Raw genomic sequence first — 26,088 nt, 5'->3', positions numbered from 1 at the left:
ATATATTTTTGCTTTAATTGCATTACAAAGTGTTCATTAAGAAATAAAATGAATACCTACAGGGACCAAAACTAAAAGGAAATAAGACAACAGGAAAAATGAAGAAAAAGAAAGAGAATATAACACAAAATCCGTGACACTAGACTTATAAATTGTTCATCAGAAGCATTTATGTTAAAGCAACATTCTGAGATACCAAAGGTGATAATGACATTAAGAATGTCTCTAATTCCTATTAGGCTTATAGTATGCGTCAGGATAACAGGACCTAACTTGTATTACTTATGTTCACTGAGATTCCGTATGTATAGAAGAGATGAACAGATGAAACCACATAGTCACAAACATATTTACAAAGAGTAATGAATCCTTCTAGTACTTAGATAAAATCCCATTTTACGCACAGAAGCAATTCTCAAGGAGAGGGAGGGTAATGCCCTCTTGAGAGGTATGCTCAAGAGACTTACCTCAGAGATTTGTCAATCTATTTGCAGCCTCCCACAGCCCTCCTACCGGAGATTACATTTCGCCTGACTGTTCCCCATTCACAAACACACCTGCAGAACTGCAACGGCCAGGATTCATTATTACCAATGGGACTGTCCTATATTTCTAAGGTGCACTGGGGAATAAAAACAGTGGTGGATCCCTCATTCTCTGCACCAAAGATGTTCAAACCAGAACCCCAGAAATGAGTGATTTACTACTGAAACCCATGTTCCCAGAGGCTTACAGAGCTAGTATTTAAAGAACTTGAGAAAATGGTGCCTGAAAACTTAGGCCAATCTCCTAATTCTGCAGTAGCCCTGAGGCATACCTAGGCACACTAAGCCTAGAATCCCTACTGGCATGTTCTTTGGGTGCTCCACTACAGCCAAAGGTCATGAAGACCGTGATACTATAATGTGTGCCCAAACAATAAATTAGATAATAGGCATCCAGAGCACTAATTCCTTCTATGAAAAAAAAGTATTCATACTTAATGCAAACAATAATTTTAACCATATATTTGGTTTTGCACCCTATTAAATCACTTTTTATAATAAGCTGTGAACTAGCTTCTATTTTGTTTCATTTTAGTAGCTAATTAGTATTTGACCATAATGATGTTTCTACTGTACTGAATGATTATGTAATTATCATGCCAGGAATCTATTCAAAAACTAAATGTGTAGAGTACATAATGAGTATAACGCTGCACTAAGAAAATAATTTTTAACATGGAGATTCACAGCATGTTTTTTATGTGCATCACAGTACAAATTTATCTGACACATGAACTCCTATCTATGTACATTTTAAGTAGAGTACAAAGAAAGGATGATCATATATAGATATTTCCTTTGGAAATAAGTACACCATCATAAATAACTTAATTTTCATTGTCATCACATTTGGTAGTCAAACATTTGTTATACTGCCAACATCCCCAAACATGAGTCCTTTCAGGCCCTCTAGTTGTGAATGAAACCAACAGGTTTCAGTGTATCATAATATCATACTCACTTACTGAAAATTAACAATATTTGATCCACATTAACAAAAAAATTATGTTTATATCTTCAGAATGGGGAGGGTTAATTTCAATTGTAGCTGGAAGTTCAGTGCTTTTTTTTCTTCTCCAATTTCCACCACATCAGCATCAGCTTCTTATGTATCATCTGTCACCAAGTCACGTCCAGCCTCCTAGTTCTCACTGTGACACTGGGCCCCCATAATTCAGGGTTATGAGCAATTATCTCAGTTCTCCATATACAAGGAATAACTCTCACCTCATGAAGAAAAAGCACTCATATGTTACCTGCCAATCAAACTAGAGGGCAGAAGATAATCTACTTTGGCTGGAGAAAAAGGAATGGAGAACAATGAAAGAACATCTGTATGCTCATATCAAACTGGGAATCACTTTAGGGAAGAATCCCAGTGTAAACGTGGCTGTCCTTGAAGACTCTACTGAGGATGAGTATACTAAAAATTCCTTCACCCCTTTCATAGAAGTAATTCATATCATGTTAAAAAAGACAACTATGGAATACTGAGTTTTCTCTTTGAGGTAAATCTAATCAGTGCCCACTAAAATGTGAACAACACACTAGAACCACACAGGCTTCCTTCTAGGACTAGCTGCAGTACAAAGTGGAAGGAACATGCCCCTTGGTCAGAGGGACCTTGGAATTATCATTCAGAGTGCATCCTGCATGCTTGGGCTGGTCCTCAGACCTGCATGGGCAACCCGTGTGGTGCAACCTTTCATCCTTCTCACTGGACATACAAGGAAACTGAGGTTCAACAAGAGCAGGAATGCTGCCAAGACTGGCCCAGCTAAAAAGTGCCACAATAGGGCTTAGAATGCAATTTTACCTCCACACCCATCTTCTTAACTACTTCACTCACAGGCTAGGCATATAAGGATCTTTGCGACAGTTGTTAACAGCTGAAGTTTCCTGTGGAGATTCCCTTAGTTCCATTCAAATTCAAATGTGAAGAACTTTCTCCTCAGCAATGCCAACATCCCCAGAGAGCCTCTCTCCTCAGGAAGCTCAGATAAGCAACAAGCTATTTACATTTCATGTATATTTGTGAAAGAAAATTTATATACTGGAACACTGGAATAGAAAAACACTTGCAATATATACTAAGGAGTTCATCTTATGACCTCACTGCATGAAGTAAGCAAAAACATTTGAAGAAATATTTTAAAAGCAACATACAGCCGGGTGTGATGGCAGGCGCCTGTAATCCCAGCTACTTGAGAGGCTGAGGCAGGAGAATGGCTTGAACCCGGGAGGCAGAGGTTGCAGTGAGCCAAGATTGTGCCAGTGCACTCCAGCCTGGGTGACAGTTGAGACACTGTCTCAAAAAACAAACAAACAAGCAAAAAGCAACATACATATTTTTATGATTGTGTAATGAAGATTAAAAAATAATGTATTTTTTCAAGTTCTTTGTAAGTGCACTTTAAAATCAGTTAAGCAAACACCAAAAGGCATATGAAAAATAACTGTAATTTCATGTGCTTACCATAGGTACCTAGCACAGAATAATGTTCAATAGTTAATGAATGATCAGTGCAGAAAAATACCACTAGGAGAATTTATTACTTGTAAATAGTATCTACTAACGTGGGGCTTTATAGTTTTATCAGAGCAGTTCCATTTTGATTATTTCAATTCCTTAAAAAGTGCTTTTCAATTCTTCAAAAATGTAAATTATATAATTAGTCCCTTTGTAAAGATGGGGCAAATGGCACATTCAATATTACAGAGAAAGCTAAGAATAAAGCAAAAACTAGAGCTCATTTTGTCTGACTTAATCAATGACAACATACTAAAAAAATCCTTTCAAACGAGAATGCATTCATCTTCTCTAAGTAGCCTCATTAGTGGAATATAACCTAAAGAAAAATATTAAGCTTTATACAGTATTCTGAAAATGGAAACATATGAATTTACATGTTAACAAAAGTTGCAATATCTACATCTGAAGTTCTTTTGATATATTCCATTTTGTTTTCTAGGTTTAAAATATAATGCTTACCATATTGGCAGGAAAAAATTCAAGACATTAAAAATTAAGAGTGTCTTTCTGAGTTATACTAGATCTTCAAAAATCACAGTTGTGTGATTCCTGGGCTCTTGAGTCAGACACATTCAAATTCAAATCCCCACCATGTCACTTAGAGTTTCAGAGGCTTTGGACAAGTTATTTAACTTCCCCAAGACTTAATATCCTCATCTATAAAATCGGGAAACAAGATTATTGTTAATGTTAAATTATAAAACGTTTAGAAAACCACCTAGCTCAGACCAAGCACAAAAAAGAATCTCAATAACAATTCACTTCTCTCCTTTCCCTTACAAGACCCTCATGGTATCGTGACCAAGGACCCTGGTACATCATCACACTGGGTAGTACAGTGAACGATTTAACAAACCCAGGTCAATGAGCTGTCATAAATCCTTTTTTTGTGTAAGGCATATACAAATCTAAATAAAGGAAATTAACAACATGCGATAATACAGATATCTTGAAACAAGAGTTCTCATAACATGGTAGTGGTGAGAATACACATTCAAAGTAACCATATGACTTATGGCTAAGTTAAAAAGCAAGCAAAGAAAGGAGAGAAAGATGCTGTATGGTATGTGTAGTTATAAACTTATGAATGTGAATACATAATCCCAGTCAACAAAGTACCTACAGCTTAGGAGGGGGAGGCACAGAAACAAACTGGTAAGTTCAATGTAACAGGGCAGGCAGGAAGACAAAGGTATGCAATAGCATGTCATGGGATGCATACGTACGCATGCAGACACACACACACACACGGCAGTTAGGAAGATTAAGAATCTTCAGGAGACCAATCAAAATACAAAATTAATTTTACACAAAATGAGCAGAATGTATAATATATGCAGAAAATGAAAAAATGTCATTTAGAACATAAAAATGAATGGAGAGACGTATCTTTCTAAATAAGAAAACTAAAATAATGCAAAAGCACAACTCTCCCAATATTAATTCATAAGTCTTATGCAGTGCCAACCAAAATCCCACTGAATTCCGTTTCTTGGAAGAAAGGTGAGGGAAGGAAAATGATCATGAGCTGGGCAAATCAATTCTATAATACACATACATCCTTAATAATAGATGAGCAAGACAAATGGTTACTAGATGCATTAAAACAATATGCCAACACTGATTCCACATAAATGTAAATTTTGAAACATAAAGAAGATACAAAGTTAGTAGAAAAAATAAATATATAATCTGTGGTACAAAAGGTCTTCCTAGCCATAACTGAAAAATACAATGAAGTAAAAGGCTGACAGATTTGGTAAAAAAACCTAAAACTTTTTCTATCTTAAAAATAAGATTAAAGAACAAAAACCAAAAAAAAAATAAATTAGTAAAACTTGTAAAGTGCTCTTATAAATCAACAGAAATATAAACACTCATATGAAAAAAAGGTGAGCATTTTATTTTTGTCAAATTGAAGTTAAGAAATAAATGATGTTTCCACTTCCAGGGGAAATGGAGTAGCTGTCAACAAACAAGAGCTCTCACTTCTACTAGCCAACTAGAAAAGCCAGATAAAAAATAATATTTGCCTGAGGGCAACAGAAAAACTGCTGAAGAAAGGAAAAAACTTCAGAAAAGTGACCAGCCTTCTGCAGTCATTTTCACTCCGGGGCATGCCAATTCTCAGCAAGGGAGAGGCTGTGAGTTCCATGCAAAACCTAGTGGAAAGTCTGGAAGACATCACTGGGGAACAAAGAGGTCAAGAGGGCATTTTGTGGAGACTTTGGGAGGCTTCAGGTACACAGCTGATTTTTTCACTACGACAAGTGCCAAATACCAAGGCTGCGCAGAAAGGGAAGCTTAAAACCTGAACAGAAAGCTTCCGAAAAGTAGAGCAGAGACATCTCATGACATTCCAGAACCCACCAGGGGATAGGGCCTACAGAATATAAGCAGGCTGTTAGTTGAAAAATTACTTAGAAAGCCAAGTGAACCACAGGTTGAATAAATCAGTCTCAATTTAACATAGTCCTTGATTGGAACAATATCTATCTAGAAGAAGATATTTTCTAGAGTCTCTCTAAATTTTATGCACAATTGTCTAGTACTCAATGTGAAACTAAGAGGCATCACAAAAGACAGAGCCACGTGACTAAACACCAAGAAAAAAAAGAAACTAGAACCATACATGACCCAGATATTGAAGTTAGCTGACATGACTTTAAAATTATAATTAATATGGCCAAGGAAAGAGAAAAACATGAATCAAGTAGAGGACAAGGTAGAGAATTTTACCATAGAAATTAATATATTACAAAATAATCAAATGAAATTCTAAAAGGATAAATATTTACAATTAAAAACTTCAAAGATGTCTTTAACAATAGCAGAATAAATATATTTAACTCAGCAAAAGAGAAGTCAATAAAAAATATACAAACAGAAGTGGTGGAAAAAAGAATACACAATATAGAAAAGAATGTTAGGGACACAGGCAACTCAGTGAAAAGATCTAATATGTGAAATAGGATATGTGTAGGTGGAAATAAAAGAGAAAATAGCACAACAGAATTACCTGAATAGCTGAGAATTTTCCAAAACTAAAGAAAGGGACTAACCCACAGATACAAAAAAAACTCTGTGATCCCCAAATGGAGAAAATACACCTGGTGTGTCATGTTAAATCCCCCACGAAAAGGCAAAATCTGAGAAGCAGCCAGTAAAAATAAGATTACACTGTTCAAAGAAGCAACAATAAGATCATCAGCTGACATATCAAAAGAAGTAAGGAAGCCAGGAGAAAACGGAATTACATATTTGAGGTGGTGAGGAAACAAAAAAATACTGCCAGCCTAAAAATCTATATCCAGCAAAAATTTCCTTAGAAAGTGATAAAAATGCCCTCAGAGAAACAAAAACTGAGCGTATGGGTTACCAGCAAACTGGTACTGAAAGAAATGTTAAGTCTTCAGGCAGAAAGAAAATAATATCAGAGGGAAACATGAGATTGCAGGGAAAAATTAAGAGCACAAAGAGGGGTAAATATATAAGAAAATGTAAATGACAACCCAAAAAAACACAAAAGTAATAATTTCAATTAGACTATTAATAAGTCATCTATGCTTTTCTATGTAAATACTAAAAGAATATTAAAATCATCTATAAAAGAAGGCAAGAAAGAAGAGAAAAATAACTTGATGACTTACCAAAATATTAGCAATACCTATTGTTAGGTGGCAGCATTATAATTATTTTTCATACTTTATACATTTCTTACATCTAGCATTTATAATTTTATAATCAGAAAAAACTGTAACTTAAAAATAGTCTCTGCCTTTTAATCCAATGATTCCTACTTTTAGAAATTTAGTGTAAGGAGGCCAGGTGTGGTGGCTCATGCCTGTAATCCTAGCACTTTGGGAGGCCAAGGCAGGCATATCACCCTAGGTAAGGAGTTCGAGACCAGCCTGGCAAACATGGCAAAATCATGTCTACTAAAAATACAAAAATTAGCCAGCATGGTGGCGCATGCCTGTAGTCACAGCTACTCAGGAGGCTGAGGCACAAGAATCACTGGAACCCGGGAGGTGGAGGTTACAGTGAGCCGAGATTGCATCACTGCACTCCAGCCTGGGTGACAGGGTGAGACTCTGTCTCACACACACACACACACACACACACACACACAAAATTAGTGTAAGGAGAAAAACAGAAATATAGTAAACAAAAAATATTTAAACTATTTCCACAGCTAAGCAATGTAAATATCTAAACAATACTATTCAAAACATTATATTAGTTAATCAATACAATATTAAATTGAGGGAATACATTAACAATTAAAAGTATACTTATTATTAGAATATTAATAGCCATTAAATATTTATAAAGAATTTTTTAAATACAAGAAATTGTTTGTTGCATTATTAAATACAAAAGAATATTCTGAATTATATACAAATAATAATCAGTGAAATGTAAAAATGTATAAAATTCTAAAAAGAAACTGTTGTTAATAGTTACCTCCTCTAGGTTCTAGGGTTATCAGTGAATATGCTAGAAATCCTTTTAATAGCTTTGGGTGTAAACACTATTCTACAGGAAGTTACGTGTTTATTAGAAAAATTCAGAACAATAACAACATCAAAAACAAACAAATTTTTTAAAGGGCAAAGGAAGCAGGGAAATCCTTTTCAGTAATAAAGACACAGATATACAGGAAATAATGTTATTTTCAAGATATATAGGCCACTACCACTAGAAGCTACACAGTGAAGTGAATCTCTAAAATGCAATTACATGAAGTTAGAAAAGGAGATAAAACTCAAGTCATAGTGGGTAGTGGGTTGTCTTTTAGTCATTACAAGAAGCTTGGAGCTTTTTGTGCAGTCGATGGAAAAGGTTTAACATGGTCAAATTTTCCTTTTTAATACCTACTTCTAGTTGCCAGGTGGAGAAAGAACATAAGGGGTGAAGGCTCAAAGCAGGAAGATGAAGTAGATAGCTTCAAGTTGATAGCCTAGGCAGGAAAGGTGAAGACAGATAGATCCATTTTTCCACTGGAAATTTAAAAATCAGATTTCCAGGTATGATAGGGAGCATAATGACCCCAAGACGTCCATGTCCTAATTCCAAAACCCATGAATGCTACCTTATACGGCAGAAAAGACTTTGCAGATATGATTAAATTACAGCTCACGGTATAGGGAGCTCATTCGGGGCTGTCTAGGAGGGCCCAACGTATTTACAAGGGTCCTTATTAGAGGGACGATCCAACAGAGAAGATTATGTGACAACACAACCAAGCGGATGGGATACACAAGGAAGGGGCCACAAGCCAAGGAATGCAGGATATCTCTAGAATAGGAAAAGGCAAAGAAATGATTCTCCCCTCAGCGCTTCCAGAAGGAACCAGCCCTACCAATATTTTGTTAATCCAGTGAAAATGATCTTGAACTTCTGACCCCCAAAACTATAAGATAATAAACTTGTGTGTATTTTTTAATAGAACTAAGTTTGTTGGTAATTTATTATAGCAGCAACAGGAAACTAATACACCAGGTTACACTATTCCTGTTGAAAATGAGGACTAACGTCCAGTTTCATAGCATCGAGGATATATAAAAGAAAATCCTGAGTCCTGGAAAACAGGATGGAGGTGGGCAAAGAGTAACAAGCAAGAAGAGCTTGGGGTCCTTGGAACTGGGACCAAGCAAAGATTAAATGAAGTGGGTCTAGCCCTTTGCCCTCTCTCCTGTATTCACAAGCGAAAATTTTTAAATGATGGTTTCTGGAAGCTACTAGCTGGTTAAGTAACAAATATGACCTGCTCTTACAAGAAAAAAAAATTCAATGCTAAGGTACAGAACACTCTTTCAGCAATAAAAATTAGAATTTTACTTGGATATAGTAGTACATAAATGCTACCCGATCTTCCTAATATATGAAAGTTTATTTCACACCTTTCTCTATATTTAGGAGAAATCATTCTTAAAATCATGGACAAAATATTATGAGCCTATCATCCCATGGAGAGCCATTTGTCCAAGGAAAAGATTCAAAAGGAAGGTAAACAAGCATGCTGCATGTGTGATCAAATGCAAATATAAAGTTGTCCTTCACAAAACAGTATGACCACAGTACCTAAAATTGCTGTTGGCAACTAAGTGATTGCTGCAAATAACTTATTCTCCTCAAATGCAAGAATTCCACAAAATATTACTAATAAACTTTTAGTTTCTAAACTAAGAATGGCAAGGAAAGTATGATGTTAAGTAAATATTCTAGAAAGCTCTATGTGAGAAAATATTACTGGGGCAGACAGTTATATTTGTTTATAATATTAACAGACAAAGCAGTAAGTCAAATATAAAATTGTATTAAAGGAATATTTTTGCTATATTTAAGTAAATGACTTAGTTCGTAGCAGAGTTTTTCAGATGTTACGGTAATCATAGCAACTATGATGATAATAATACCAACAGCTAGCACTTAATTAGCCTTAAAACAGTGCTGAGCTAACAGTTACTTTACAAGCCTATTTTACAGAAGCATAGAATGGTTCTGTATCCTACTCATGGTTATGTAGCCATTGAAATGGTACAGCCAGGATTCAAACTCAATCAGTCAGGCAGTCAGAGGCAGGGAAGGTGACCTGCTGTCTCCCTCCAGGGGGTAAGGCAGTCAGGGCGCACGTGCTAGAAGTGCTGATGCAGCAACTAGAGCACTCAGAATCCCATTACCCTCCCCCTGCCTCTCTGAACACAGCCTTATTAGACTGCTCTATATTCACCCCAGCAGAGAACCTTCACTCCAAAGCTTCCCCACCTGCAGTGGCAGGAATGGGGTAAAGGAGGTTTCCTGGAGGTGAGGATTAGGCTACTTCCCCTGGTTGCTATGATGACAACACAAGCGGTTGTTTCACTACCCAGTTCTGAATTTCTGTAAGAGGTGGTAAAAAGAAAATTTGCTACATAACAGGTCTTCATTTTGGAATACTGGAGATATTTTGGAAGACAGATTCTTTATCTTATGTCCCAGTTACTGGAAACACTTGGTTATTGTCCAGAGTAGTTTCTTCCTCAAAACTTCCTTTCCTGGTGTTTATCCAAACGAATGCTTTATAAACGATTAATACTTAGACAAGAAAACCAAATGTTAACTGGATGTGACCTCGGGGATTACCTATTAATACCCGCCAAATATAGTGAGCAAATGAAACTGAAGTTCCAAAAATATGAGCTGGTTAGTGACAGACATGGGGCTAGAATCAGTCCTATGACTCTCAATGGAAGGCTCCCTTCACAACACTGTGCTCCGGAAATTCCAGGCATCTGACAGTGAGATCTGCCTAGAGCTCAATGGCATGGAAAGAAGAGTTGGTATCAATGTCTACAGAATTTGTAGTTGCAAATGCAACTTAAAACTACAAATGAAAATGTTAACCCTCAAAAGTAGAACTACAAATTTCAGGAACTTTCCACAATGCAAAAAGCATTTCTAAGACCATAAATGTAACCGAAGCAGAATAAATATGTGGACTTATAATTTTTATAAAGACTGAAAAATTTTACAACTATTTCCAGTACACAACAGAAAATAGTAAAGTCAATAAAAGAATAAATATTCCAAGTATTCTAAAACTTTTGATATTAAAGCAACAAAAAGAAACACAAATTGTATATAATTTGGCTGACCCCAAGAGTCTTGTCACCAATTAAGTTGCTTTCTCTCTGAGAGAGTTTTGCCTCAAACAAAAATACCATCTGCTTTACCTAAAACATTAAGATGTTCTATTTCCTTGTCAATTCAGAAATCACATCTGTAGCCATTTTCTGAAAAGACAGCAAAAGACATTATATTTATGGGTGACTGCATAAGGAATGATGTTCAATCAAAATGTAATTTTCATCTACTGGAAGAAAATTTCATTTCTCCAATGAATATAACTCTGTAACTTTAGAAGAACACATAGTACATGAACAACCTAATTTTCACAAATAAAAAGGACCTTAAAAAGTTAACACAGTAAAATAAGACTGTTTTGTTGTTAAGGACAGAAATGGCAATGTTTGTATTCACTTTCTGTATCTGTGTTGACAAATGAAATCTATCCTGTGTGAGGTTTCCAGGTGAATAGAGGATAAAACAACAAATTTTTACTAGTGCTACATCTCTTCACATTAGTAAGCCATCATATGACTGGTAAAAAATATGAAAACAATAAAACACAAACCACTTTCTACTTTCAAAGTATTTTTAGAAACAATATTGGTCCTAGGAAAGACTCCCTACTATACAACCCGATGAACCGATTAAAGATACAAAACACTAGAGAAAACATCACTCACAGTGAATGCAAACACAATGTCACAAGAGATAAAAGAACACATTTCAAAGAAAAACACACAAGCCAACCAACTACCTGTAATATTTTGAGTATATATTAAGTACCTACAACAAATCTGAAACCCAGGTACGTTTCAGTTTGAAAAGTAACCCGATTTCACATACAATTGTCTTGCCTAAAAAAAATAAAAATTAAAAAAAAAGTGCTACTCTCTCAATAAGTAAGTCCAAAGGCTCTATTTAAAATGTTTCTTTTACCACAAAGTTGTGAAGTGTTCTGAAGTCCAAGATGGGCTTGAAGCCCTCCCTGACTTTTTCAGGATCAGGATACCTTCACTAAAATCCTTTTCCTTGTTCCTCTTGTTGTGCACGCTTTATTAATCTGCATTTAGAAGGAAAAAAAATCTAGTTCAGAAGAGTGGAAGACTTTGAAATATGCCACATCACTTTAGTCTATGTTCTGAACTGCTTTGGGTTAATAATTAGCTTTATGTTACTATTTCAGAAGACATGATGGACACTGGGAGGAAAAGAAGTGGAAAGTGGACAGAGAACTAACTTTGCAAGAAACTGAAAACAGTAAACTACTGAAGGAATCTCATGTAACCATCAATTACTCCCACCCCAATAGAAATCATTTTTTAAAAATCATTCATACTCCAGATATTTAGTTTACTTTAACATTTTCATAGTACCTTATACAACTTCAAATGCTGGTGCTACAGCAATAGAAAAACAGAATCATTCAAAATTTACATTATCTAGCAAACATACCAAAACTAACACCAGCTATTCTTTGACACCACCTCATTTTCTTTTCAAAGTTTTTCTTCAGTTACATACAGTTATGTATTTCCAAATATCTTAACTAGAAATTATTATAATCCTTTATCCATTATATGTGGTACTTCCCATGACAATTCTGCCTTCATATTTTAATATATCAAAATATCTCATCATAATTCTCTATATATGAGCACCTGTTTTTCCTCCCCATCATCTGCATTTTCCTGACTATGGTCCTTGATGGATGAAGATGTTATTTATAAGAAACAAGCAAAATAACTTTAATCTCACCACACAAAACACACAATTAAAACACACTTTGCAAACTGAATTCATTGCATAATAATCTGACAATAAACTAGAACCATGCAATTAGTTAATTAAGAAAGTTTGACTTAAAATATAAATAAAATCAATTAAAACACAGACTAACCAGGCAATTTAGCAGGTGGTCTCTGAACATTAAGCTACTCTGCCTTTATTTTTCAAGAAATAAAAATAAAAAATATAACTTTAAATGAAATCTATCTGTTTAATTACTTTCACAAATAAAATCTAAAAGAATTTTGTACCTAAAAACAAAATCACAGCAGACTAAATTATAAGGGCCTGGTGAGGAAGATTTTTTTAAAGTTCATGTGAAATTGAAGAAAAGAATGATTTAAAATCCTATGCTGTTAGAGCACTAAGGCAAATCCCACACTGTGTATCACTTAAAAATCAATGTGTGAGACTGGTAATAGCCTAATGACAAACATTTTTCTTCAAACTTCTAAATGACAGTAAAAATATATATTTAATTATATTGTATTAGGTAGCCTATCATAAACTTTAAACTGCCTGATGCAAGAATTGCAAAAAGCATTATTTTAGGAGATGCAATAATAGAACGATATTCTTCGTTCTATTAGAACGATGCAGAATAGAATGAATTCTGATGATGAGGGAATCTTGAAGTATAAGTATAATTAGGAAGATACAACACTTAGTAAAGTCAAGGAATGAATTCTCACAAAGAAAAAAAAAGTCAACATCTAAATACCTACATGTTTAGAGAATGTGGTACAAAAGGGTGAAAAGCACTGCTCAGCTAGCAAAGGTTTCTTAAGAGACAGACATTTTTGAACAGATTTTTGAAATGATGGGAATCAGAACAAAGAGAAGCTGAGGCACCCAAGTATGGATGATAGTAACAATCAATGCCATTTAGAAGAGTCAAAATGGTTTCTGCTATAATGCATCTTTTTAGGAAGCTTGCTAATTATTTTAAGCAATTTCATAATTCTCCCAAACCAATACTCTACAGAAATACAATCTCTAAACTGTGAAATCCAAAAAGCTCTGAAAAAATCAAAAGCTTTTTTATAACTCATTTGATAGTAAATCTAAACAGAACTGACATGAAGCTTTATAGAATCTTTATCCCATTTGATCGGAAGATTCAGAAATTTCAAAGGAGACTCTGCAATAATATGCCACATATGCACAGTACTTTCCTAAAATTAAAAAGAATTCTCAACTCTCACATACATCTACCCCTGAAGATTTCAGGTAAGGCACTGAGGGTTTGTCTTACGGGCAGTCTACACAGCACAGTATAAATCACAGGTCACTTAGAAAAGAGACCTTGCCTGTGTAGGTTCTGAGCAAGAAAGAATCAAGAAGAAATGAAAGAGGCAAGAAAATATGAACACATGCCAGAACAGTGCTGCCCAAGACAGAAATGCAACGTAAATCTGTCATTGAATGAATGAATGTATGAATCAAAGAATAAGGAACTATATTTTAACACAGGCCCACATAGTCCTACAAATAAACAGGAAATGTTAAAGAATATTCTATTTTCTTAATATTTAAATAACCCGAATCTCAATTGTATATATATGCTCTTATTTTATGAGCTTTTCTTTATCTCTTTAAATTTTTAATTTTGCAGCATCTAATTATGTTTTGGTTTTAGAATATGTAGAAAATCTTTCAGTTTCATTGTGTTTGGTATGATTTTCCTACCTAACTGATAAGTCTTGAGAACACATTTTAAAGACATTTCTAACAACCATTACTGATTTATTCAGTATAGACCTGTTCCTAGAGTATTCAGAACACAACTCCAGTCCCTGAGCCGAAGTGGGCAAGGAAGAGTAGCTGACAGAAAATCTGGTAGCTGCTTTTTGATCTAGTTAATGAATCTAATTTGCAGATGCTGCTCCTTCCTACCCAACAACCATTATCACTTTCTCCTTTATTGGTAGAAAGCCAATTTCATTTAGGATGGCAACAGTGGTAGCTTAAAAAACAAAATCAAAATGAACAACAACAAAAAAACTGCTTCCCCATGCTAGATGCAGACATGTGGCATAGTTCTGGACAATGATATGTAATTAGAATTCCAGTATGTGGAAATTCTGAGAAACTTACTGGGTCCCCAGTTCATCCCAACTGCCATGACCTTCATCCTTTACTCATCTCTCTTTCTGGACGAAACACAGATGTAATGTATGTAGACGCAGGAACCATCCTGAGTTCACAAGAACAAGGGCCACAGGCTAACAGTGGTAGAGCTAACAGGTAAAAGCAGCCTGGACCTTTGATGACACCATGGAACCCATCATGAACCCCAGACTACCCACCTTGAAACTTGTCTATAAGAATAATAAAAGGCTTTCTTCAGAAGCCATTGTAATAAGGTTTCTGTTGTATGCAGTTCAGTGCAATACAAAATGAAACACTATACATACAAGAAGTCATATTGGTTAACAAAGGAAAGCCAACAAGTACAAAAAACTTCACCTTTAAAGGAGAAAACAATGAATGCGAGATGATTCTAAATCAAAACTTTTCCCATAAGGGTTAATCACTATGGATAAATTATTTAATTCCCTAATGATTACATGACTTTTTTCTCATAATTTTCACTCTCCACCTCCAATTTTTAGTTATTAGTTTAGCAAACACCTCCTATGTACCAAGCACTTCTTCCATATTTCACTCAACCATTCACAACTTCGATTCAAACAAGTCATCTTCATTTACTCCATAAAACTTGAAAACACAGATTTCATAAAAACTTTAGTTAAAATCTCAGAATTTACCAGTCCTATGTTCTCTGTTACAAAAAGAAATGCTAATTTAGGCATCTTTTAAAAATCTTTCTACATAACTTACAAATATACAATATTTGACCAATTCATTATCACTGATAAACATTAAAGTCTTTTAAAATATTTGTTCACATGATAAGGCTGAAATGCACGTCCTTGTCCAAAGTTCTCTCCACCTCCATATCTGATTACTTCTGCAGGACAGATTCCGTCTAGTGCAATTCCTAGCTCGAATGCCACAGGCAGTAGGTAATTTTCCTTAAAGAGTTGCTAGGCACCATTTTGGAATGACGAACAAGACCAACCCATACCTGCAAGAGATTTATAGCAAATCTCTTCAGAGGACTATTATGCAGGCAGTTAGTGGGTAAACATAGCCCCATGGAGGCATATGAGAACACCACCTAGCTTCAAGGATCTCAACCAAGTTTCCAGAGGATGTAAGATGTAACATCTAAGCTGAGTTCTAAAAGACAATCAGAAATTTATCAGGCAAATGGTGTATGTGTGCATGTGCATGTCTCTGTGTGTGCCCACTCAGGTGCATCTGGAGATGAAGTTTGAGGTTTTTTTTTTCTGAGACAGTCTCACTCTGTTGCCCTGGCTGGAGTGCAGTGGTGCAATCTTGGCTCACTGTAATCTCCACCTCCCCAGTTCAAGCAATTCTCCTGCCTCAGTCTCCCAAGTAGCTGGGATTACAGGTGCATGCTACCACTCCCAGCTAATTTTTGTACTTTCTGTAGAGGTAGGGTTTCGCCATGTTGGCCAGGCTGGTCTCAAACTCCTGACCTCAGGGGATCCACCCACCTCGGCCTCCCAAAGTGCTGGGATTATAGGCGTGAGTCACCGTCCCAGGCCAAGATTGGAGATTTTTTGTTGTGGTTTGGTTCTTTTGCTTTTTTTTTTTTTTTTTTTTTTTTTTTAAGACAGAGTTTTGCTCTTGTTGCCCAGGCTGGAATGACATGGTGCAATCCCGGCTCACCACAACCTCCACCTCATGGGTTCAAGTGATTCTCCTGCCTCAGCCTCCCAAGTAGCTGGGATTACAGGCATGTGCCACCATGCCCAGAAAATTTTGTATTTTTAGTAGAGACGGGGTTTCTCCACATTGGTCAGGCTGGTCTCGAACTCCTGACCTCAGGTGATCTGCCTGCCTCGGCCTCCCAAAGTGCTGGGATTACAGGCATGAGCCACCGCGCCTGGCCTGCTTTTTTGTATTTTTTTTAACCCCCCAGGCAGTAAAGATGTAAAGGTAATATAACAAAAAGTGGAGTGTCCACGAATCGATAGTTCTCTGAATTGCTGTGTTCTGAATAGAGTCATTGTGGGGCTGGAGCACATAGCGCAGACTGAGCTGATGGAAGAGATGATGCGAGAGCGACAAAATGCAGGCACACAAGCCATGTTAAAGAGTCTAGAGTTTATCCTTAGAGTAATGGAAAAAAGAAGGCTTTTGAGCTAAGTTACAACATCATTGCTAATATTAGTTAAGTACGTGCTAAGCGCTAGGTCCCATACTATGAAGTTCATACACATAACCATATTTAACCCCTCCAACAAATGTGTGAGGCAGGGACATCTGTTACAGGGTTATTACCATCACCCAGCGGAGGGACAGTAGCAGTCTGAAGCAGGGTAGTAGCACTGAAGATGAAGAGAAGAGGACAAATTTGAGACACATTTAAAAAATAGAATGAGGCTGGGTGCGGTGGCTCACACCTGTAATCCCAGCACTTTGGGTGGCTGAGGTGGGCGGATCACGAGGTCAAGAGATACAGACCATCCTGACAAACACGGTGAAACCCAGTCTCTACTAAAAATACAAAATAAAAAAAAAAAAAAACAGCCCGGTGTGGTGGTGGGTGCCTGTAGTCCCAGCTACTCAGGAGGCTGAGGCAGGAGAATGGCGTGAACCTGGGAGGCGGAGCTTGCAGTGAGCCAAGATTGTGCCACTGCACTCCAGCCTGGGCAACAGAGCAATACTCCATCTCAAAAACAAAACAAAACAAAACAAACAAACAAAACACAGAATGAAAAGGTCTAGCACGTGTTTGGATACAAGTTGAAAGTAAAAAAGACAAGATGATCAGGGTAGCCCCATAATTTATTGTCCAAACTAATTTTGAGAGTGAAAGAGGCTAATAGTGAAAAAACTGTCATATCTGGTCACTCTAAAATTGAAAGAGCTTGGGACCACAGAACAGGTTCAAGCAGGGAAGAGGAGTTTCGTTTTAAACACAGTGAAATGGAGCTGCTAATGGGCCATCCCAAGAGAGCTATCCACTTGGCCGGTGGGTCTAGAACTTAGGAGACTTTTCTCAGCAGACAGATGTTTGAGGAGTTAACAGTACACTGATAGTAAGTAAAGGCAATGGAACAAGAAGTATCACTCTCCCCAGAAGTTGGTATTTTTTAAATCTTCTTGATGAAAAACTATTATTTAGGATCTCCTATATGCTCCTGCCTCTCCACCTCTTTCAGGCATTAATATAACCTGAAGCCGCAGATCCACAGTGCTGTTAAATTCTATCAAAACTAAATGGACATTTCTACCTTTAGTTTGACAATAAAATTGACACTAATGATTTAGATTTCACTATATCTAATTGTTCCCAATGCTTTTAATTCATTTTTAATTGTTAATTTTAATTCATCTATCAGTCAGCTGAACTGACTTCATCAAGAAATTTTTAAAATTTCTTTTTAAAAATACGGGAAGTGTGCCTGCGGTATGTTTTATAAGTGTTTTCATATCCAAAAATGTCTCTCTACTACCTTCACATATGAAAGATAACTTTGAGTATAAAATGATTTCAAAACTTCATAGTCTTCCTAAGTCAGTCTAGCATTTGTTCTATATTATACAATATAGTCTTTCTGCCTGGGCACTTTTTTAGTATGTCCTTTTTCCTTTTAATTGAACTAAGTTACCATGGTGTACTCGGGGTGGCTCTTTTTTCATTTTTATTACCCAGCAGTTATCCCTCTTCATCTATAAAGGGAGGCCTTTTCAGCTCAGAAAACTTTTCATCAATTATATCTTTGATTATTGCCTCTGCTGTATTTTTTTCCTAAAGTTTTTTAATTCTTTTGTTGGAATCTTGTCCTCCATACCTATCATCATCTTCCTTCTCATTGTTGGCATTTGTCTTCCTTTTGTCTACATTCTTAAAAAAGTATCTCATGGACTTTTTTTTCACATCAATACCCTCTTTCAGTGCCAGCTTTACTCTTCAGCATCACTAGTGAAGATGGTCTGTTATTGCCCCTCCAACAATCTCTCCTTATCTCACTCCTCTCCTCTTCCAAATATTTTCATTTTCATTTTTTGTCATCTTTTTGTTTCAGTGTTTCACCTTGTTTCATATTTCTCAGAGATTATAACTCAAAACTTTTTGAGAATTCCAGGTCCTCTTTTTTAAAAAAATTTTCATCTAGTCTCTGTAATAAATCATTTGAATAAGTTACTCTTCTGAGTCTTCATGCTGCACCCTATTTTTTAATCAGTCTGTAGAGCTTTTTCACAGCTCTCCTATGATAACCTTTCAATCGCTTATCCTCAAAGAAGTAGACATTTACCTAGACTCTGTGTTTGCTAAAACTACCCTTGGTCCTTTTTATTTTGATATTAGCTGAAGTCCTTCTCTAACGTAGTTAGTTTATTTGACAAATATTTGTTGAACACCTACTGTGTGCCAGCTATTTGTCAGGGGAAGCAAAAGCAAACAAGCTCTCTGCCCTCATGGAGCTGCTATTCTACCAAGGGAGACACACAATAAGGAATAAATGACATGGCCAGTTTGTTAATAATGTCATGAAGGATGTAAGGGGGATTCAGTGATGGAGAAAAAGAGTGAGTGAATAATAGGCTCACATGCATGGATCCAGCCTGATCGCAAGTTTCCAAAAGGTTAATATCCAAGGTGGCTGTGCCTGATTGGTATTCAGTCTTCTATACCAGCTCTGAATCTCAAAAAAGGGAAGGCTTCTTTCTTCAACAAAGAATATCACAGTATTCTTCTGGCCCATGCCACCACCAACAGCAATTTCCTTGAGCAGACTTTCCTAGCTCAATGATCTATCGTTAAGTTCCCTTGCTCCTGCCTACTTTATTTCTGGCAGATTTAGTCTCCAAATTGATTGCAAAATATGGATACAGTGGAAGCCCTTTCATCAATGTGATCAAGGCTGGCAATAGATCTATTAACAGAAAGTTAAAGTTGACCTGAAAATAAAAGTTAAAGTAGAAGATCATTATGATATGTATGTGTTATTCTTAATATTTTACTTTACCATGAGACATATACATGTATCATATTCAAAATATGCAAATCATTTGCTTTGACTATGAAACCAGTAATTGGAGTTGTCATATTTTCTGCATAACCAAACATGATAATCTTCTATGGTTCCAAGCTTAGGTTCTCTAAAGTATAGCAAGAACTTAAACTCAAAAATGTTAAGAAAATCTGAGTGCAGGTTGCTTCTATATTTTTATGATTTCTTCCCAAATCTTTTGCAGTCATCTCACCAATATTTATCAGTGACTCACCTTTGCTGAATATTTCCAAAGTCCTCAACTTCATAAAAAAGGGTTTTTACATAATTCAACAGTGTAATAAAATGGTTTATGAGAAAAAAATAACAAGAACAACTTGTTTAGATATAAATAACTGATTCATGAAAATCACACAACTGAAAGAATGGAGGGAGGAAAATACATTGGCCTGCTAGCTAACAGCCTGTTAGCTACAAGGCCACATTGCCATGGGCACTGAAAAGGAATGAAGAGCGTCAGTTGATCTAGTTGGTCAATTTAATGAAGACTGGTCAACAGAGACCTTAGGCAGGGAGGAAGAAGAAAAAAAAAAAAAAGAAAAGCTACATAACTTCCTAATAGCCTCAAAAGTAGCACTCTTCCAATAGAAAAATACTTGTTCACTTTTCTAGTTGATATAATACCAGAATTTCAAAGCCTTGGGGGTAGACATTATGAAAAGGAAAAGGAATCTCATTCTCCATACTTGCTTTAAAAGACATGCAGGTTGCTTTTATTTCTAACTGCTTATCAGTAATCGGCAAGTAATTGCATTTTTCAGACCAGTTCTATCAGCTTCATAGTTTGTGGACATCTTAGATTGTGGTAATACATTGACTGTCAAGCCAAGGTTTTGGTATTCCTACAATTGTTCATCATCTTCTACATTTTCATATGAGCTTTAATGGGAAACTAAGAGTCAGTTTCACGGTCTCTAGTCAGCCATCACATAAATTGCAAGTGTCAACTATTTTTTTAATATAATAGATGTTATTTCATTTCAGTCAATGTGAGGTTGAAACAGTATTTCAGGAATTAATACTCATCATTCCCGATGTCATAAAATAAATAGAAATGCTAAGGGTGGGGGGAACTGGAACAAAGGTGGAGCCTTTTCTCCTCATTACCTCCCCAAGAGACCTTTATATTTTCTTGAAAAATTAGGCAAAATGTAATCCTGTGATGACTGAATTGGAATGGCAAACACCAAATAAGATTATTTTGTATTGCTACCGAGCCATGACTGCTCCAACACTAGTACCAACCACTAGTCGATGCAAATAATTTTTAACATAAAATTAATGCAGCATCTTGCAGGTACCTTGAATTCCTTAAGAAATTTTTGGTTATTTACATAATATAACATATTCTATTCAGTCTTTTGGATAAAGCATCCTTTCTGAAAACACCCCAGCAGACTACAGACAAGATGAAAAGTGCTTCTGGATAAATCAGGGAACTAGCCAACCTATACCTTGAAAAAAATCACAGTTAACACATAACAGAGACAGAACATAGGTGAAAACATACCATACCTTTTACAAGCAATATATATTTAAACAGAAAAGCATCCTAGAGGACAGTTTATAAACTCATCCTTCAAACCCAATAAAATTCATAAATACACTGTGCTATGAATGCCTAGATACAGCTAAACTAGACTGGAATACAGAATACCTTAGTTTTTATGTGTTTAAGAGTCTCTAGGACCATCAGTTACTAATTCCCTCATCAAAAGAAAAGTTCAAAACAGCTTTATTTAAAAGGTAAAAATATCTCGCTTTTCTCAAAATAATAGAAGCTGGAGAGGGTCCAGGGTGTCAAATCCTGTATTCTATTATTGCCTTGAATTCTTTGGGATAACTAAAAAATACAGCCAACCAGTTTCAAGAAAGAAAACCTTTAATCTTACTGACTTTTTACACTCATTTTTCTGTTAACTAATGAAAAGACATTTCTATATACTAGTTTTCTAGTACATGTCAAGGTTTAAGCTTAAACCATCATAATCCATGAGCTATTAAGGACAGTTCCTGGACTAATTATCGCAGCTAACACTTCCATCTCCTCCACAGTTGAGCACAAAGTGCGCTCCCTCTGTACACTGACAGCTCTTTCACCAGACTCACTTCTCAGACTAGAGCCGCCTTGGTTCAAGTCATGGAATCTCACTTCTGCCCTTAAGCTCCAAATGCCTCTATCAAATAATGCTGCCACAATTTGAGTGGTTAGAATTCTATTTTCCTAGAAATTCCATTTCCAAACAATAAAAATAAGGTTGTGAGCTTGGCTTCTTCATTTAAAACTTATGTGTAAACAACTGGTTAGAGATATTAGATATTTTCTAAGACACATTCTTTCTTGGTATAAAAATATGTTGATAACATAAGAAAAGAAAAAAACTAGCCTTGAATCCCATTAAACTGATAGATAATTAGTGCCAGAAGAATTGTTTACAGTAACAATATTAAAAATACAAAATGTAGAATCAGTCTATGTCGATCGTAACAGTAAGTCTTACATATAAAAACCAATCTGATAAAGCCAATTCATTCAGCTATTTGGAACTATCTTTTATATCCATCCATTCTGAACAGCCACCCAAAATCCAATCTCAATGAAGTTAACTCTGTAAGAATGCAATGACGCTGAGATGCAATCTGAAATTTTTCAGGTCTCATGGTATAAAACTAAAATCTTAAATGGACAGTTATACAAATTCCAAGCTTTACTGAATTATGGTTTATCTTTATTTGTAATGGTACTTAAAGTTTACTTAGAAGCACTATGGCACCCAACCTCCAAATATGAGACCAAAGAACTACCTGAGGAGAATATATACCAGGATACCACATTTTCACATAGAATGTGAACCATGTTCTATGCATATCTGGTGTCTGAAGCTTAATATTCTCTTCAGTCGATATTTAAATGTATTTCAATGAATCTGTAATTATTCTTGCTACGTTGCATATAATACCACAGGCATGATGCTAGAAATAATCAAAGAAATAATTCCTACTCTCAAGGAGTTTACAATCTAGTGTGATTAACTTTAAATAATTATACTGGAAGAAACAAGCCAGCATTAACTGCCAGCCATATGAGTGACCCATTTTGGCCTGATCTAGGTAGAAGTCTGGGGCTAATAGCATAATGGGATGAGACTTTGGACATCTTGGGAGGTGGGTGAGGTTACTCCATACATGAAACGTATGTGAACTGAGGTAGCCTATAGGTGAACTGTGATAGCTAGTCTCCAAAGATGACTACCATCATTCCCATTGCTTCCTATACATGCTCCTCACATCAAGAAATGGAGAGTAATTCCCTCCCCTTGAATCTTGGCTAACCTTAATGACTTTCTTGACCAATAGAATGTAATGAAAACGGCCTTCTAGGACTTTCAAAGCTAGGTCTTAAGAAATCTTGCTGTTTCTACCCAGAAAACTCACTTTTAAGACTTTCAATCTTAAGATACTCCCTCTTGGAACCAGCGACTATGGTTAGAGAAGCCCAAGTCATATGGAGAGGCCATGTGTAAGTACTGGCAGCTAACAGCTCCAACTGAACCCTCGGCCAACAGGGAGCATTAACTTTCAGCAGTGTAAATGAACCCTCATGCACACTGAGCCCAGTCAAATCTTTGGGGAACTCCAGTCCCAATCTCCAATTGCCTGCAATGGTATGAGAGACCCCAAGCAAGAACTGTCCAGCAGTTCTACAAAAACATGGGAAATATAAGAAATTGTATTTAAGACATTAAGTTTTAGAGTAGTTTGTTAGGCAACAGTCTACTAAAACATTTGACCATCAGGTCAGACTTTCCTCAATAGGTAAGAAGAAGTACCTAGAGAATGCTGAATTTGGAAGTGACTTTCTCAGAGCTCTGTTTTTGGCTAGATTCCTCTGATAACTTCATGTAATAAATGAGGGGCATAGGAAATTGAAGACAAAAGGATAAGAAGCTGTTGAAGTAATTCGAGCATGAAGTATGGCTTAGAACCAAAAAGTAACAGGAAAAGAGAAGATGCATTTCACAGATGAGAAGAAAAAGACCCTCCAACTGATAAAATTTAAGGAATAATAAAAGGTAGAGGTCAAAGTAGGTTCTGGGGTTTCAGAACCTAGATAACTAAAAAGATAACAATACTCTTAATCAAGACTGGCATCCAAAACGAAAGTATGTATGGAGAAAATCACAGGAACTTAAATTATTGGTGCTGGGAGGTCATCCAGGGAGAACCATTAAACAAGCCAATGGCAATGGGTTATGGGAGGGCTTTTCTGGAATTAAGTACTTTTCATATCTTAGTTGATATTCTGAAGTATCTGTTTTCTACACAAAATCTATGAATCCACACATGATATAGCTCACATAACTGTGTGAACTAAATTAGGCATATCAACATGTACTAATGTCACTTTAAACAGATCTTGGACTACTTTTTAAATACTTACAAAGTTATGTTAGGTTTATTGCTATAACTAATATTGCCAACAGCATGATCAAATTTACGGGTATTATTCATATTCTATGGGTTCAAGTTAGTATTTCTCAATCTTTTTTACATTATCACCTCCCTAAAGACTCTTTTTAGACATTTACTAATCACCCACATACAATTTTAATGCCACACACAAACCGTTTACCTGTTATGTACTATATCTGTGCTTTATATATTAAAAAGAGTAAGATTCTTCAAATCCCCAAAAAACCAATTTTCACTCTCTTGGAAAAAATATCTCCCCCATCGAGAATGCATGGTTTATTTAGAGAGATAATTTGTTACTCAAATAGGAACTGTGTCTATAACTAAAATAAAGCCAACCCTTAGAACACTAAAGAAGACTCATGAAGAATATGACAAAGACTCATAGCCACACCTCTAAGGCTTCCAATTTAAAAACTGAAAAGGGCAATTATTTTACTTTCAGTACCTGCTAAATAAAACAATCAAATTCTTCCATTTTAAAGGCCACTATCATTCCTTCATTGTTCATCTATTTTTACTGAGAGATCAGTAACTAAAATAATTTGTGGCTAACAAGTAAAATATAGATTTTAAAACCTAAAATCTAAGAAGCCCTAACCTAAAAAATGGATAATAAGCATAAAAATAAATAAGAATCTGCCAATCAGAAGTATTCCTAATTTACCTACCTACAGAAATAGGAAAGTCAATATTTGATAAAAAAGAACTGTAAAGAAGTAATAGGAAGATAAACACTATACTATTTAAATAAAAACTATTTAAAAAGAAATATCAAAAAGCAATCATTTTACTAATAGCCCCCGAAATTCCATTTATGTTTACCTGTAGTTAAAACTCCTCAATATGAAAGCTTAAAAATATTTTTCTCTTTCATTAATATACTATATTTCCTAACTTTCTTCTTCTGGCATTAGAAAGGCGAAATTATCAATTACTGCTTGCTAAGGCAAAGACAGTAAAGGAAGGAGAGAAACTAAAGGGAACATCTTTTCCTCTGACCTATTATGGTTCCAGCCCTGCCTCACCCCACCCACCATAAGAGCACCCAGAGATGGGGCACAAATCACTTATACCAGCATATATTATTCTTATAACCAGCAAAAACAAAGATCTTCCTCCACCAAAATATAAAAATAAAGAAAAGTTAATAGATGAGAGAACTATGCCTAAATCCAAATAGATTTACTAATGCCAGAGTTTACTAGGAACACAATATTTAAGGAACAGGCATATAACCCCAAATGCATCAAAACATAACTTATTTTAAGACAAAGAAAACATTTTGTAATTTTATAAGTAATATTTCTTTCAGTGTCATTATCCTTTCATCCTAACTATGACCTGGCAATCTGAAAGCTCCTAAGGCTTCTGCCATGTTACAGAGAACATTAGTACTACTAAGATAAAAAAACTTATTATCTCGTTCTAAGGAATAAGTTGTATGTACCTTATGTCTCTACTTACTAAAGAAATTTAGACAACTAAGACTTTAGTCTATGCTTAACAAAAAGCCTCAACTTTACTAGCAACTATAAATTTTTTATACATTCATTCCATTTATTTTTAAATAATTTTAATAAAATATATTTCGTTGAAATAATGAATTACTCTTTGAAATTATTGTCTTATCCTATAATTGGTAAAAGGGGGTACTAAATATCTCAATTCTGACAGTTAAAGGTTATATTACAAAAAATAACCACTATATGCCTGGGTCAACTGGGAAATGACCAACAAATATTTGGTTATTAAAAACAGATACCTTGCTGTTTAAAGAAATACCAATAAAACAAAATGCATTTATTTATAATTATTAGGTAGCCACCAATTAAATGCCCTGGTTTAAGGTCACTGAACACCCTTCCCATTTACTTTAGCATAAATCAATAGTGTTAAAACAAGGCTGTTTCACCAGCAAAATGACAGTTATCTAATAAACAATTTACAGTAGAAACCTTGATCTTCTAATCATAATAAAGTTTCTTCTTTCATATAAAAATAGGATCAGGGATTAATG

General features: G+C 35.5%; 1 protein-coding gene across 1 annotated transcript in view; it reads right to left on the bottom strand.

Moving 5' to 3' along the window:
- MAN2A1 (mannosidase alpha class 2A member 1) overlaps window positions 1–26,088 on the bottom strand; it is a 177,007-nt gene that overhangs the window by 53,639 nt on the left and 97,280 nt on the right. The window lies entirely within an intron of this gene.

Source organism: Nomascus leucogenys, chromosome 2 (assembly GCF_006542625.1).
Source record: "Nomascus leucogenys isolate Asia chromosome 2, Asia_NLE_v1, whole genome shotgun sequence".
Classification (NCBI taxonomy): domain Eukaryota; kingdom Metazoa; phylum Chordata; class Mammalia; order Primates; family Hylobatidae; genus Nomascus; species Nomascus leucogenys.
Note: the sequence above shows the minus strand (reverse complement) of the source record. Positions and strands in the feature narration are given on the sequence as shown.